Raw genomic sequence first — 13,849 nt, forward strand, 5'->3', positions numbered from 1 at the left:
AGAGCAGTGTCCCCTCCCCGACAGCCAGAGCTAGGGGAACAGCTGGGCACAGTGGAGGTCTCACAGGGCACCAGGAGTAAAGCAATAGTCAAAGTAAAGGTATGACAGGAGACCAAATCCCAGGACCCGGGATGAGTTATATCTTAGGAATATCTGCCCATGAAGGCAATGGGCAGCAGGATCCCCCTTTGAGGTGCAAGTGCTGATTCTGGTTCCTTCCAAGATGGTAAACCAGTAGGACAACTGGATCCCTCCCTAAGATCAACCCTGGAGGAGCTGCAGAGGAGAAACAGGGCACAAGAGGGCCAGACAGGGCTGTGGAGAGTGGGGAAGAAAAAAACAAACTGTTAAAGTTCTGTTGCTCCCTCTCCCCCAACATGACCCTGGGACATATAGTGATGGTCCCCATACCTGGAAGGACTCAGGCTCTGAATTCAGCACCTTCAGGAATCAAGTGAGGTCACCCCAGAGGCCCTATGTTTCAGAGAGACTGAGGAAAATAGGTGGATCTAGGTAAAATCAGTCACTGCTCCCCTCCTCATCTAAACCCTCAGTGCAGGTGAGTCAGGATGCAAATGTAAGCAGGGTTCCCTTCTGATGCTGCTTCTCCCCAGGGTGAGGACAGAAGGTGACAGGGTGGCTTAAGTTATTTAGGGGCCGGGGTAGAGGTGTCACTCCAGTTCTCTTGTGCTGGACACTCCTTCCCGGGCGTATCTTCTCCATTACATCCACACTAAGCTCACAGGGACTCACAGCTACAGGGTCTGTTTCCCTGAATACTCATTTCCTTACAAAATATCCACTATCTCTGGTAGTGAAGGGAAGGTACATGTGCCAAAATAAAAAGACATTGTAAGGCCCAATCATTTCAAAACATGTTAGGTTATTGTGTGCACTGGAAGTAAAATAATTAGAAGCAAAATAATTAGAAAGTCAATCATTTTAAATTAGCCAAGAAAACTTAAAAAGAGGTTGCAAAGAATAATTTTCAAACAGTTAAAGATGATTGTCATACAAATCATGGTGAACATGTATTTTAACTCAGATTTAACTCCAAAAGAATGCTAAAGTTGGTTCAAATGAGAATTTGAAAGATGGGGTATGTATGTATAGTCAATGGAAGAAAGAGTACTTTCTTTTTAATTTGGTGCTAAATCAGACACCAAATCAGTTAATGTCTTACAGAGCAAAAGAAAACAAAAATATAACCTTTAAGGTATTCTTTTCTACTAGACAGAAATTCATTTTTATTTATCGATTATTGACAGATTAACCTGTACCTTCACACAATATGAAGCCTAAGCAGTTATACAAAGAATAAGTCAAAAGCAATTCTCCTAAGAGTTAGATAATCTTTGAATGGAACTAAACAATGCTCCAGCATGACACTAAAAGGACGTGCACTTTTCCTTTGCCTTAGTTCCAAGTTTCAGACAATCTTTCTTAACAGAGATAAAAGAGGCCTGGCCCAGTGTCTCACACCTGTAATGCCAGCACTTTGGGCAACTAAGGTGGGCAGATCACCTGAGGCCAGGAGTTCGAGACCATCCTGGCTAACAGGGTGAAATCCCATCTCTACTAAAAGTACAAAAAATTAGCCGGATGTGGTAGTGTATGCCTGCAATCCCAGCTATTCAGGAGGCTGAGGCAGGAGAATCATGTGAACCCGGGAGGTGGAGGTTGCAGTGAGCCGAGATTGCACCACCGCACTCCAGCCCAGACCACAGTGCAAGACTCGGTCTCAAAAAAAAAAAAGAGAGAGAGAGAGATAAAAGAAGATAGGAGATAAGAGATTGAATGAATGAAGAATGAAAAGGCTAATTAATAAAAACCATAAAAGAAGTTAAGAGAAATGGAGAATAGAAGTTAAAGTGCTGAAATGTCAATTAAAAAGAAGTACCAGAGAAAGAAACAAACAGAAAAGAGAAAATATTAGAATAGTGAGCTATGTTTTCTAAAATTTTCTTTTAAATAAAGATCTCGGATAGAAAAAAAAAATCCATAAAGGAAGAGATAAGGAAAAGCCCACATTCAGGCAGACTATTAAAAAATTTAAGGATATATCGCTAATTATATATGTGGAAATTATAAAAATTTACAAAGGAAAAGAGCATATAACATTCAAAAAACAAAAATCTAAAAACAAGAAACAGATTTTATAAAAAGCAACACTGAATGCAAGATGATAATAGAGTAATAATTTCAAAGTATTCAGAAAAATAACCATAAAATGTAGAGTATTATATTTAGCCAAATAGTCCTTTGAATATGAGGGCATGACAAATAATCTATGTAGACCAAGGCTCAGATAAATGGCTGTAGAAAGACCCACACTTAAAACAGTTCTGAATAAACTACCTAAATAAAGGAGAGAAAAGTCCAAACGTTGCAAAAGAGGAATGAAGTAAGGTGATGAAATCTTTTGTAAGCAGAAAATACAGGACAAATTAAAATATCAAAATTTTATAAATAGGTCCAAATATGTAAATAATTAAAATGTATTTTAGACAATTATTAAACAAAAATTGGCAGGTTGAATTTTTTCAATACTGGCATCTGTTGCCTAAAACAGAAATTCTAAAGAAAAAAAGGTTGAAAAAGAATGGAAAAATGTATCAGAAAAAAACTAAACAAAGATTATATAGATATTTTAATATGATTTAAACAAGATTACTAGAAAAAAATTATTAGTGATAAGAGCTATTTCATGGTGATTAAAAGTTTTGATACACCAAAACCATTTAGCAATTTTTAAAACTTTATTGCTCTAATATTCTCAAAATATACAAAGAAAAAGTGATAAAACTGCTAAAAATTTTTGATTAAATCACCATTATAGTAGGAAATTTCAACATACCTCTCTACTTGATAGGTCAAAGAAAGGAAGATTATCCAAACTAAAGATAATATGTACAACACAAAGAATTTGACTTAATGGACATATGTAGTGTCTTCACTAACTTTATAATGCACATTTTCAAGCTTATATAAAATATTTACAAAATTATGAGTAATAGAGTAATAATTTCAAAGCATTCAGAAAAATAACTATAAAATTTAGAGTATTATATTTAGCCAAAGAGTCTTTTGAATATGAGGGCATGACACTCCCTAATTATATATGTGGAAATTATAAAAATTTACAAAGGAAATTTGTAAATTTCCTAGGCACACATGAAAACCCTCAACAAATTTCAAACTGTATCATACACACCTTGGTTTCTGATCATAGCTCATGTATGTTAAATATAAACAAAAAAAAATTCCCACAATTTGAAAATTCAGAAATGCATTGTGCTTAGTTAATAAGTTAAAGAAGAAATGATAATAAAAAATATGTCTTATGTAAGTTTTTATATTTTATTTTTTAATTGTAAATTGACAAATTATAGTTGTGTGTATCTATGGGGTACAAAATGATGTTATTATTTATGAATACCATGTGCAATAATTAAATCAATCTAATTAACATGTATCTATCACCTGAAGTAGAGTCATGCACCACATAGTGATGTTTAGGTCAATAAAGGACCAAATATATGATGATGGTCCCATAAGATTATAATACTGTATTTTTTCTGTACCTTTTCTATGTTAAGATATGCTTAGATACACAAATACTTGCCATTGTGTTACAGTTGCCTTCAGTAGTCAGTACAGTAGCATGATGCACAGGTGTGTTGCCTGGGAACAATAGGTTATATCATATAGCCTGCGTGTGTAGTGGACTATACCCCCTAGATTTGTGTAAGTGAACTTTATGATGTTCACATGATATAATTGCCTCACCACGCATTTCTCAGAATATATCCCCATCTTCATGAATTTCTTACATTAACATTTTGTAAACATTCACCTCCTTGGTTAAATTTATTTTTCTAAGTATTTTTTAAAGCTATTGTAAATGGAATTGTTCTCTTGATTTCTTTTTCAGAAAGTTCATCATTAGTGTATAGAAATGCTATTTGTTTTACTGTTGATTTTGAATCCTGCAATTTTACTGTCTTTGTTTATTAGTTCTATCAGTTTTTGGGGGGTTTTTGGGTAGAATCTTTAGGGTTTTCTATACATAAGACCATATCAACAAACAGTGACACTTTCACATCTTTCTTTCCTATTTAGATGCATTTTACTTTTATCTCTTAACTAACTGCTCTGGCAAGGACTTCCAATACTTTGTTGAGGAGAAGTGGCAAGAAGGAGTGGGAATGTTTGTCTTGTTCCAGATCTTAGAAGAAAAGGTTTCAATTTTTCACCATTGGGTACAATGTTCGCTGTGAACCTACCCCACATGGTTTTTATTGTGTTAAGTTGCATTCCTTCTATACATTATTTATTGAGAGTTTTTGTCATAAAACGGCATTGGATTTTTTCAAATGCTTTTCTGCATCGAATGAGATGACCATATGGTATTTGTCCTTTGTTCTGTTAATATGATGCATCACATTTACTGATTTGCCTATGTTGAACTATGCTTACATCCCAGGGATAAATCTCCTTTGATCATGGTGAATGATCATTTCAATGTGTTGTTGAATTTGGTTTGCTAGTATTTTGTTGAGGATTTTTGCATCTGTTTCATAATAAAATGTTTAATGATTCAGAATTGAATGACAATGAAAATAATTGATAATGTATTAACAATTGATAACATATGATAATGATAATCAAAACCTTAGGGTACAGCCAAAATAGTAATTCAAGATGTAAACACCTGTGTTGGAAAATAATGAAACCTCAAATTAATGAGCTAATTGTTTGTTATTTCAATGAACAAAATAATAAGCCAAAAATAATAAATAAAATGGAAGAGATAATAAAAATACTAATGGAAGTTAACAATACAGGAAACAAACATATAACACAGGATGTCGGCAAAGCCAAAGTTGATTTGTCGAAAACAAAAAACTTGAGAAGCCTCTGAAAACTAACAAGAAAACGAAAGAAACCACAAGTGAAAAATACTGTGACTGAAAAAGGGGAGAATCTGCAAAAATGTACTTGAGATAAAGAGATTAAACGACATGCACATGTTCCTAGCAGCACTACCCAAAATAGCTAAAACACAGAAGTAACCCAAGGCCCATCAACAGATGAAAGCATAAACAAAATGTGGGATATACATACAATAAATTATTCAGCCTTAAAAAGGAAATAAGTTCTGACATGCTCCAACACTGATGAACCTCAAGGACATTATGCTAAATGAAATAAGCCAGTCACAAAAAGACCAATATTATATGATTCCACTTATATGACATACTTATAAAAAGTCAAAATCACAGAGACAGAAAGTATAATGGTGGTTGCCAGTGGCTGAGGGAGAGGAGAATAGGGACTTACTGTTTCATGGGTATAGAGTTTCTGTTTTACAAGATGAAAAGAATTATGGAGATGGGTGGTGGTAATGTTTGCACAGCATTATAAATGTATTTAATACTGCTAAGCTGTACACTTAAAATGATTAAGATGGTAAATTTTATGTTATGTGTATTTTGCCACAATAAAAAAAATAGGAAAAAATGTAAGTCATAATAAAATCAAACTACCAACAACTGCTCGCCAGTAATTTTGAAAACTTAGATGAAGTGAATAAACTCTTATAAAAAAAAAAGTAACAACTAGAACAACTCAAAAAGACATTAAAACATTAAACAGCCTTACAACTATTAAATAAATTAAAACTGTGCCTTAATATCTTCCCACAATTAAAATATTTGACTATTAATATTTTTCTAAACTTTTAAGAAATAAACAATTTTGAGTTTTTCAAATACTTGCAAAAAATAGAAAAGGGGGCATGTTCCCCAGCTTATTTATGAGTTCAGAATAGCCCAAATACTAAAACCACAGAAAGCAAAAATTTCATGTCATTCCATTTTTAATATGAATGCAAATAGTTTTTAAAATATTTAAAAAGTCTAAGTAATCTAAAAACATATTTAAAAGAAAATACACTTTGACCAAACCGATTTTATCCCAGATATGCAATAATGATTTAATACTTTGAAAATTAAGAAATATAATTCACCACATTGAGAGATTAATAGGAATACATATATAATTTTTTAGTTAATACATGAAAATAATTTGACAAAACTCAACATCCACTCATAATAAATTATCATTAAATTAGTAGTAAACAAAAACTTATGAAGAATATGTGTTTTAAAATCTAGGTAAAATATGATCCTTTATTTGTAGATTGTAGAATAATTACAATTCCCACTCATATTCCAGCTTATACTGGAAATCGTAGACAGCAAAATAAATCAAGAAAGAAATTAGACTCATAAGGATTTGTAGAGGATGTAATTTTTTAAGTGGACAACCTGGAAGAATCTACAGATAAATGACAAGAATGGGAGTATTTAGCAAAGTGTCTGGATATGTAATAACATCAATCAATAATGCGTCAAGAAACAACTGGAAAATATAAACACAGAACACCATTGACAATGGTATCAGAGAACAGCTCAGACTGTATTTAACAAAAGACATGCAAGATTCTATAAGGATAATTTTTAAATTGTATTAGATATTTTAATAGAAGTAAAGAAATGGAGAAATTGATAGATTAGAACAGAAAATAAAATAGGCCAGGCGCAGTGGCTCAAGCCTATAATTCCAGCACTTTGGGAAGCCAAGGCGGGTGGATTACCTGAGGTCAGGAGTTTGAGATCAACCTGGCCAACATGGTGAAACCTCATCTCTACTAAAAATACAAAAATTAACCCGGCATGGTGGTGGGTGCCTGTAATCCCAGTTACTTGGGAGGCTGAGGCAGGAGAATCACCTGAGCCCAGTAGGCAGAGGTTGCAGTGAGCCAAGATCACACCACTCCACTCCAGCCTGAGTGACAGAGCAAGACTCCATCTTAAAATATATATATTCTTCAAAATATTATTTAAGGAAAGTGAAAAAAATTTACAAATTGGGAGAAGATATTTCTATTATTCAGCTCCAACAAACAATTACATATAGAAAATAAGTCTCTTTCAAATCAATAGAAAAAGTACAAATTATCAGTTAGAAAAATAGACAAATGTACAAATGGGTATGTCACAGAAGAAATGCATGGCTAAAAATCACAAGATATATTTAATTATAGAAATGAATACTAAGACCACTATGAGATACCATTTTATAGTTAATTAGCAAAATATGTACAAGTCTAGCAAAATCAAGTATTAAAAAAGATGTGAATTCATAGGATCACATTACAACTGAGACTGATGCAATAAATTGCATAAATGGTTGTCCATCAGTTGTTTTTCAAAGTGCAACTACTTTAAACAACAGTTTGGTAATATTTCCTAAATTTGATCATTTATACAACCTATAACCCAGCAATTCCACTCCTAATTAAATACCCAAAAGAAATTTATGGGCCAGGCACGGTGGCTCATCCCTGTAATCCCAGCACTTTGGGAGGCTGAGGTGGGCGGATCACCTGAGGTCAGGAGTTCGAGACCAGCCTGACCAACATGGAGAAACCCAGTCTCTACTAAAAATACAAAACTAGCTGGGCGTGGTGGCGCATGCCTGTAATCCCAACTACTAGGGAGGCTGAGGCAGGACAATCCCTTGAACCTAGGAAGCGGAGGTTGCGGTGAGCTGAGATCGCACCATTGCACTCCAGCCTGGGGAACAAGAGTGAAAGCCCATCTCAAAAAAAAAAAAAGAAAAAGAAAAAAGAAATGTATGAGCATATACAATAGGAAATTGATACAAAAACATTCAAATTGTCACTATTCATCTTAACAAAAAAAGCTGAAACTACCCAAATGCTCATCAATGGGAGAAAGAATGAACCAAGTATAAAAGGGTGAAATCACATATTATAAACAGAGGAAGTGAATAAGCTATAATTTGTGAAAATAGAGATAAATCTTAGCAATTTAATGTTAAATGGGAAAGTTAGCCCCCAAAAGATTACATAAATCTACATATCATTTTTATAGTCTAAAATAACTAAAATCAAAATAGACTTTCTAGGACTGCAGAGGTGAAATAAAGCCATTTTTAAAATAAAGCAAAAACATGATGCATACAAAATTCAGGATAAGACTTGCCTCAGATGGAAGAAACTAGAAAAAGTGAAGGGGTGGAGGTACTCATATGGTTAGATTGGGGTTATTACCAATGGCTGAGCTTTTATTTGCTTTTATTTGCATTGATGGTTTTGTGAGTGCTCGTTATATTATTAAAAATAACTAAATAAATCCCCATGATGAAACTGAGGGATGTACTGAGGATAGGATTGATCCAATTCTGCAGACCTAAGGTCCACAGAGAGTTTAAAAATAGGAAAAACATTAAAATGCAATTTGGTGGAGATATTATCGGATGTGAAGTCACTTAGGAGTAAGGGAAAAGTTACAAAAGAAAAAGTAAAATGGAATGAAATAAATAAGCAGGAAGTAAAGAAATAAATAATAGATGGGAAGGGACTTTCACCACCATCTTTTGAGTCGCACGTCCAGATGTTTGCTGATCCACAATACCATTGAGCCATTCTCGCCTTTGATGATAAAGGCAGTTAGTGTGAAAACGCGCTGTTCTGTTATAAAGAGATATTGCTAGGTTGAACTCTTCTTTCTAGGGCAGCTTCTACTAGAAGGCAGTTGCTAAATGTTTCTAGAGGGAACCAGCTGTTGGAAAACTATTAATTAGCCTCAGTCATTATATGCAGATTAAATTGGCTAACTCAATATAGAAAGCAGATACGAGGAGTTGGGGTGATGTTCTTTTGATACGGTAAGAAAAGCATACAAGGTTTTACTATTCCCAGTGGAGCAGAAAGAGGATTTTCACTCAGAAAAAGCCGAACGTAGCTCCAAACTAAAGAAATAAGACAGGATAGGCTGGGCGTGGTGGTTCATACCTGTAATCCCAGAACTTTGGAAGGCCGAGGTGGGCGGATCACCTGAGGTCAGAAGTTCAAGACCAGCCTGACCAACATGGAGAAACCCCATCTCTACTAAAACATACAAAATTAGCTGGGTGTGGTGGTGCATGCCTGTAATCCCAGCTACTCAAGAGGCTGAGGCAGGAGAATCACTTGAACCCAGGAGGCGGAAGTTGCAGTGAGCCGAGATCATGCCATTGCACTCCAGCCTGGGCGACAAAGCAAGACTCCATCTCAAAAAAAAAAAAAAAAAGAGAGAGAGAGAAATAAACAGGATATTCCTCGATTTGGGGAAGGAATAGACTATCCCTGAAGGAGGAGGTAAACTGTCAGCTGAGATACGCTTTGAGTCTTTAGAAGCCCAAACTCACAAAGCTGAGGTTCAGAAATGGGTAGAACGTAAACAACCAAAATATAGTTTGGTGTGAGTTCCAAAACATAAGTTCATATTTAGAATAATTACAGTAAAGATTAGTCAGAAATTACACATAAATATATCACGTAATTTTTTTCATTAAAAAAAAATCTAAACTATATCAAACCTTCCCATCACTAAAACTAAAAGGAGTGATCTTGAATCCCTAGGTATCCAAGGGTCTGGCAAGTGCCTACTGCAAGCATGTTTTTTACTTGAAGTCCCATTTTTAATCTTAAAATTTCAGACCAATTTTGGATTCCTCTAGGTATATATTCAGGTTTTTTTTCAATAGCAAAACATTTTAAATGACTTACTAATAAGCAAAAACGAATAGTTCGGTTATACCACGCTAAGTCTATGGTCTTACATCCACTGGTTTATCAACACATATTCTATCTTGAGAAGAATCACTATGATTAACTTTTTCTGATTTAACTTTTGCCTGAATGTGATTTATTATTTAGTAAAAATATGTTATTTCAGATGAGTACTTGGAAATTTAGAAACATAATTCTCAGAAGGTTGAAAAGAAATGAAATAAGTGCCCAAATTCAGAAACGGGCCCTTCCGTTTACTTTTGGTACCCACTCATTTTCACACCCGTGAAATGTGGATATGGATATCTACCTTTGACAAAGACTTGGTTAACTGTTCACCAAACTCCTTCCCCTCTTTCTGGGAGTAGACTACATTTCCCAGCTTCCCCTGCAGTTGGGCGTGGCCACGTTCCTGAGTTTTGACCAAAGCCACAGGAAGAAGAAAGGATGACTCATGCAGGCTGGGACATAAAACAAAAATTTTAAGATATGCCGAAGTTATTCCTCTTTCTCTCTCTTCCCTTTTCGACAATCTTTTTTCCACACCTAGGGCCACCTTGGAAGCCACGTGTTAACACTTAGTGATCCTCATCAGCCAAGTCCCTAATGCATGGAAAAGAACCTCCTGACCCCAGTCCCCACAGACTGGACTTTTCCTTTGCAAGAAATAAGGATGTATTATATTAAGCCACCGTGTTCTTCTATTACAGAAGATTAAGCAGGGCTTAAATTAACATACACCTCCCAAAAAAAAAAAAAAAAAAAAAAAAACAAAAAAAAAAAACATGGTCAGGAATGAGATAACTCATATAAAGTAATTAGCATCTAATGTCACGGAATGTGGATTTCTGTCAAGGTGAGGCCATGGGACCCTGGAACAATGCTGCCACTTCCTATCAATCTATTTCTTAAATTGCAGGGTAAAGTTAACCATAAATAACAAAGTCATGGAGTCAAGCTGTCACAATTGGCCACCACGTTCCTAAGGCATTTGAATTGTATGTATTGACAGGAAAAAGCAGGAAGGAGTGGAGACAGAAGAGGGGGAGAACGTAACCTGAGTTGGAAGGTGTAATATTTAAATGTATTTGCAAACCTGGTTTGGGCCAAAAGGGGTAGGAGAAAGAGAAGAATCATTTGCTGAGATCCATTATATGGCAAATGGAGGACTACAGAATTCACAATTCACATCTGTTGTCTTATTTCTTTCTCATAATCCCAAAGACAGTTCTAAAGGTACACATTATTGTCTCCACTCGCAATTAAAAATTGATGCTCTGAGAAGAAAGATCTCACAGTGTGTAGGCAACAGACCTGGGATTGAAACCTGTTTTGGTGGGTGTTAATGTCCTTGTTCTTTCTGATGTAAGCATGTAACCTTTCTACATCTCTGATTCGATGCTCAAGATGGGCCAAGCCATGCTGCTCGTAAGACAGGGCGCCTGTGATGACACAAGTCATTAATGCAAGTGTTAAGTGCCACGCAAGCGCAAAGGCCACTTAAAATGGGCTTTCGGAAATGAAAGCTGGGCTGAGACAGAGCTCACTTTCAAGGGGGCCTGGTTTAAGTGGCCAGACTCTCAAGAAAAGCATTAAAGGAAGAGCCTTTCTGCTGGGCTGGCAAAACTTTAGGTTCATGAATTCCGGAGGAGACCGAGGAGGAGAAAACAGGGTTTTAGACTGCAGCCTCAGGAGCTGCCTGCACCTCTCAGGCCAGGAGGTTGGCTTTTCCAATGGTGTGATTAAGCTATTCTACCCAGCCCTACCACTCATTTTCAGTTAATCTGCACTAACGAATTCAACAACCAAAATGCATTTGCTGATTGAGGTGCTTGCTGACCAGGTCATTCCCGCTCCCTTGTCTGACAGCTGGTTCTCCCTAATGTGCCAAGGTAAAGTAGGGTAGTAGAGGCCTCTGCTCCCCTCATCCCCTGCTGCGCCTGAGGGGAATGCCCAGTGGGCAAGAAAAGGCCCTGCCTGGGAGAGAATGTTCATAATATATTACTAAGTCACAGACAGATATTGCTCCTCTAGGCACAGTCTTTCCTTTTTTTTTTTTTTCTAAGTGAAAGCTCATGACCATCCCAGCCATATTATCTCCCTGGCCCTTGGAAGCTGTTATATAATGGCAAGGGCATTAAACTCAGGCCAGGAAATTCTTGATACAGAACCCAGACTCTTGTTTATAACTGGGTTGACTTTGGAAAGTGACTGCCTCCCTCTCGGTTTGCTCATCTGGAAAATGAAACGAATGGACTGACCTTGGAGTCATGGTGAAGTGTCTGTGAATGCAATCAACATCTCAGTTACTTCTTCTATACTGAGGGGCATGGCCAGTTGGGCATGGGGAGATGGTACCCTAAGGGAAGCTTGAGTTTACCAGTGGGTGGTAAATGTACAGAGTACAAAGAATGGGGGTGAGGGTGGGTCAGGGGGAGCTGAGAGTAAGGTGTCTACTGGCAGGAGATGGGCTGGAAGAGATGGTGGTGGAGGAGGTGGGTGGCTGAGGAGTTGAGAGGCTCATTGAAGGAATAAACAGACAAGACAGGAGAATAAGACTCTAGGCAGGAGTGGAGAATAAGAAGGAAGGAAGAACAGAACAAAGCAGAAAGACAGTGGTAAGTTAGGGGCTCAGCCTCCCTTTCTGTTCTTGCCTCTCACCCTCTGCGATGGCAGCCTTACAAAGGACGATGGCTTTTGCAGGCGCCGCCTGTGGAGATGGGGTAGAGGACTCTCCAAAAGCCATGTACAGTCTTAAGATTTCTTTTGTCTTTTTGTTGTTGTTGTTTTTGGCAAAAAGGGCCTGACAAAACCAGCCCCCTGGCCAGGATTCCTTTGTCTGTGCAGATGCAGAGAAAGGGAATCAGGTAGACCCGAGGAGTCACTGTCACCATCACCTGGGAACCAGCTCTGGAGGCCGAAGCCCAGACCAACCCCTGATCATAGCACTGCCCTCGAGGCTGAGGGTTTTAAAACAAAAAGAAAGAAAAAAAGGCCTCAGTGCCTTTCTCCAGGGGAGAGCAGGGACTTAGAACAGCTGGGAAATAACCTCAGACACTGGGGTTTCCCCAAGTCAGAACTATGAGCCACCAAAGGGAAGCTTCTGGAAATTTGCAACAACACCAGAAACTAGTCGGGGAGCTGAGAGTCAGTGAGGAAGGACACACTGGGATCCAGTCCGGGGCTGGGAGTCAGTGAGAAAGGACACACCGGGATCCAGTCCGGGGCTGAGAGTCAGTGAGAAAGGACACACCGGGATCCAGTCCGGGGCTGGGAGTCAGTGAGAAAGGACACACCAGGATCCAGTCCGGGCTGAGAGTCAGTGGGAAAGGACACACCGGGATCCAGTCCGGGGCTGGGAGTCAGTGAGAAAGGACACACCGGGATCCAGTCCGGGGCTGGGAGTCAGTGAGAAAGGACACACCGGGATCCAGTCCGGGGCTGGGAGTCAGTGAGAAAGGACACACCAGGATCCAGTCCGGGCTGAGAGTCAGTGGGAAAGGACACACCGGGATCCAGTCCAGGGCTGGGAGTCAGTGGGAAAGGACACACCGGGATCCATTCTGGGGCTGGGAGTCAGTGAGAAAGGACACACCGGGATCCAGTCCGGGGCTGGGAGTCAGTGAGAAAGGACACACCGGGATCCAGTCTGGGCTGGGAGTCAGTGAGAAAGGACACACCGGGATCCAGTCCGGGGCTGGGAGTCAGTGAGAAAGGACACACTGGGATCCAGTCTGGGCTGAGAGTCAGTGAGAAAGGACACCGGGATCCAGTCCGGGGCTGGGAATCAGTGAAAAAGGACACACCGGGATCCAGTCTGGGCTGGGAGTCAGTGAGAAAGGACACACCGGGATCCAGTCTGGGAGTGGGGGTCAGTGGGAAGGGACACACTGGGATCTAGTCTGGGGCTGGGCATCAGTGTGAAAGGACCACACCGGGATCCAGTCCGGGGCTGAGAGTCAGTGAGAAAGGACACACTGGGATCCAGCCCGGGGCTGGGGGTCAGTGAGAAAGGACGCACCGGGATCCAGTCTGGGGCTGGGGGTCAGTGAGAAAGGACACACTGGGATCCAGTCCAGGCTGGGAGTCAGTGGGAAAGAACACACTGGGATCCAGTCCGGGACTGGGGATCAGTGAGAAAGGACACACTGGGATCCAGTCTGGGCTTGGAGTCAGTGAAAGGACCACACCAGGACCCTGTCC

At 38.7% G+C, this 13,849-nt stretch overlaps 1 long non-coding RNA gene across 1 annotated transcript; it reads left to right on the plus strand.

Annotated features, from left to right (window-relative positions):
- The first annotated feature begins 214 nt into the window (after positions 1–214).
- LOC119618879 (uncharacterized) lies at positions 215–11,902 on the plus strand. The gene is made up of 3 exons (XR_005235231.2): positions 215–559; positions 10,197–10,321; positions 10,566–11,902. It is a non-coding gene; the product is annotated as an uncharacterized lncRNA (long non-coding RNA).
- The last annotated feature ends 1,947 nt before the right edge of the window (positions 11,903–13,849 follow it).

The sequence above is a fragment of the Chlorocebus sabaeus genome, chromosome 8 (genome assembly GCF_047675955.1).
Source record: "Chlorocebus sabaeus isolate Y175 chromosome 8, mChlSab1.0.hap1, whole genome shotgun sequence".
Taxonomy (NCBI): Eukaryota; Metazoa; Chordata; class Mammalia; order Primates; family Cercopithecidae; genus Chlorocebus; species Chlorocebus sabaeus.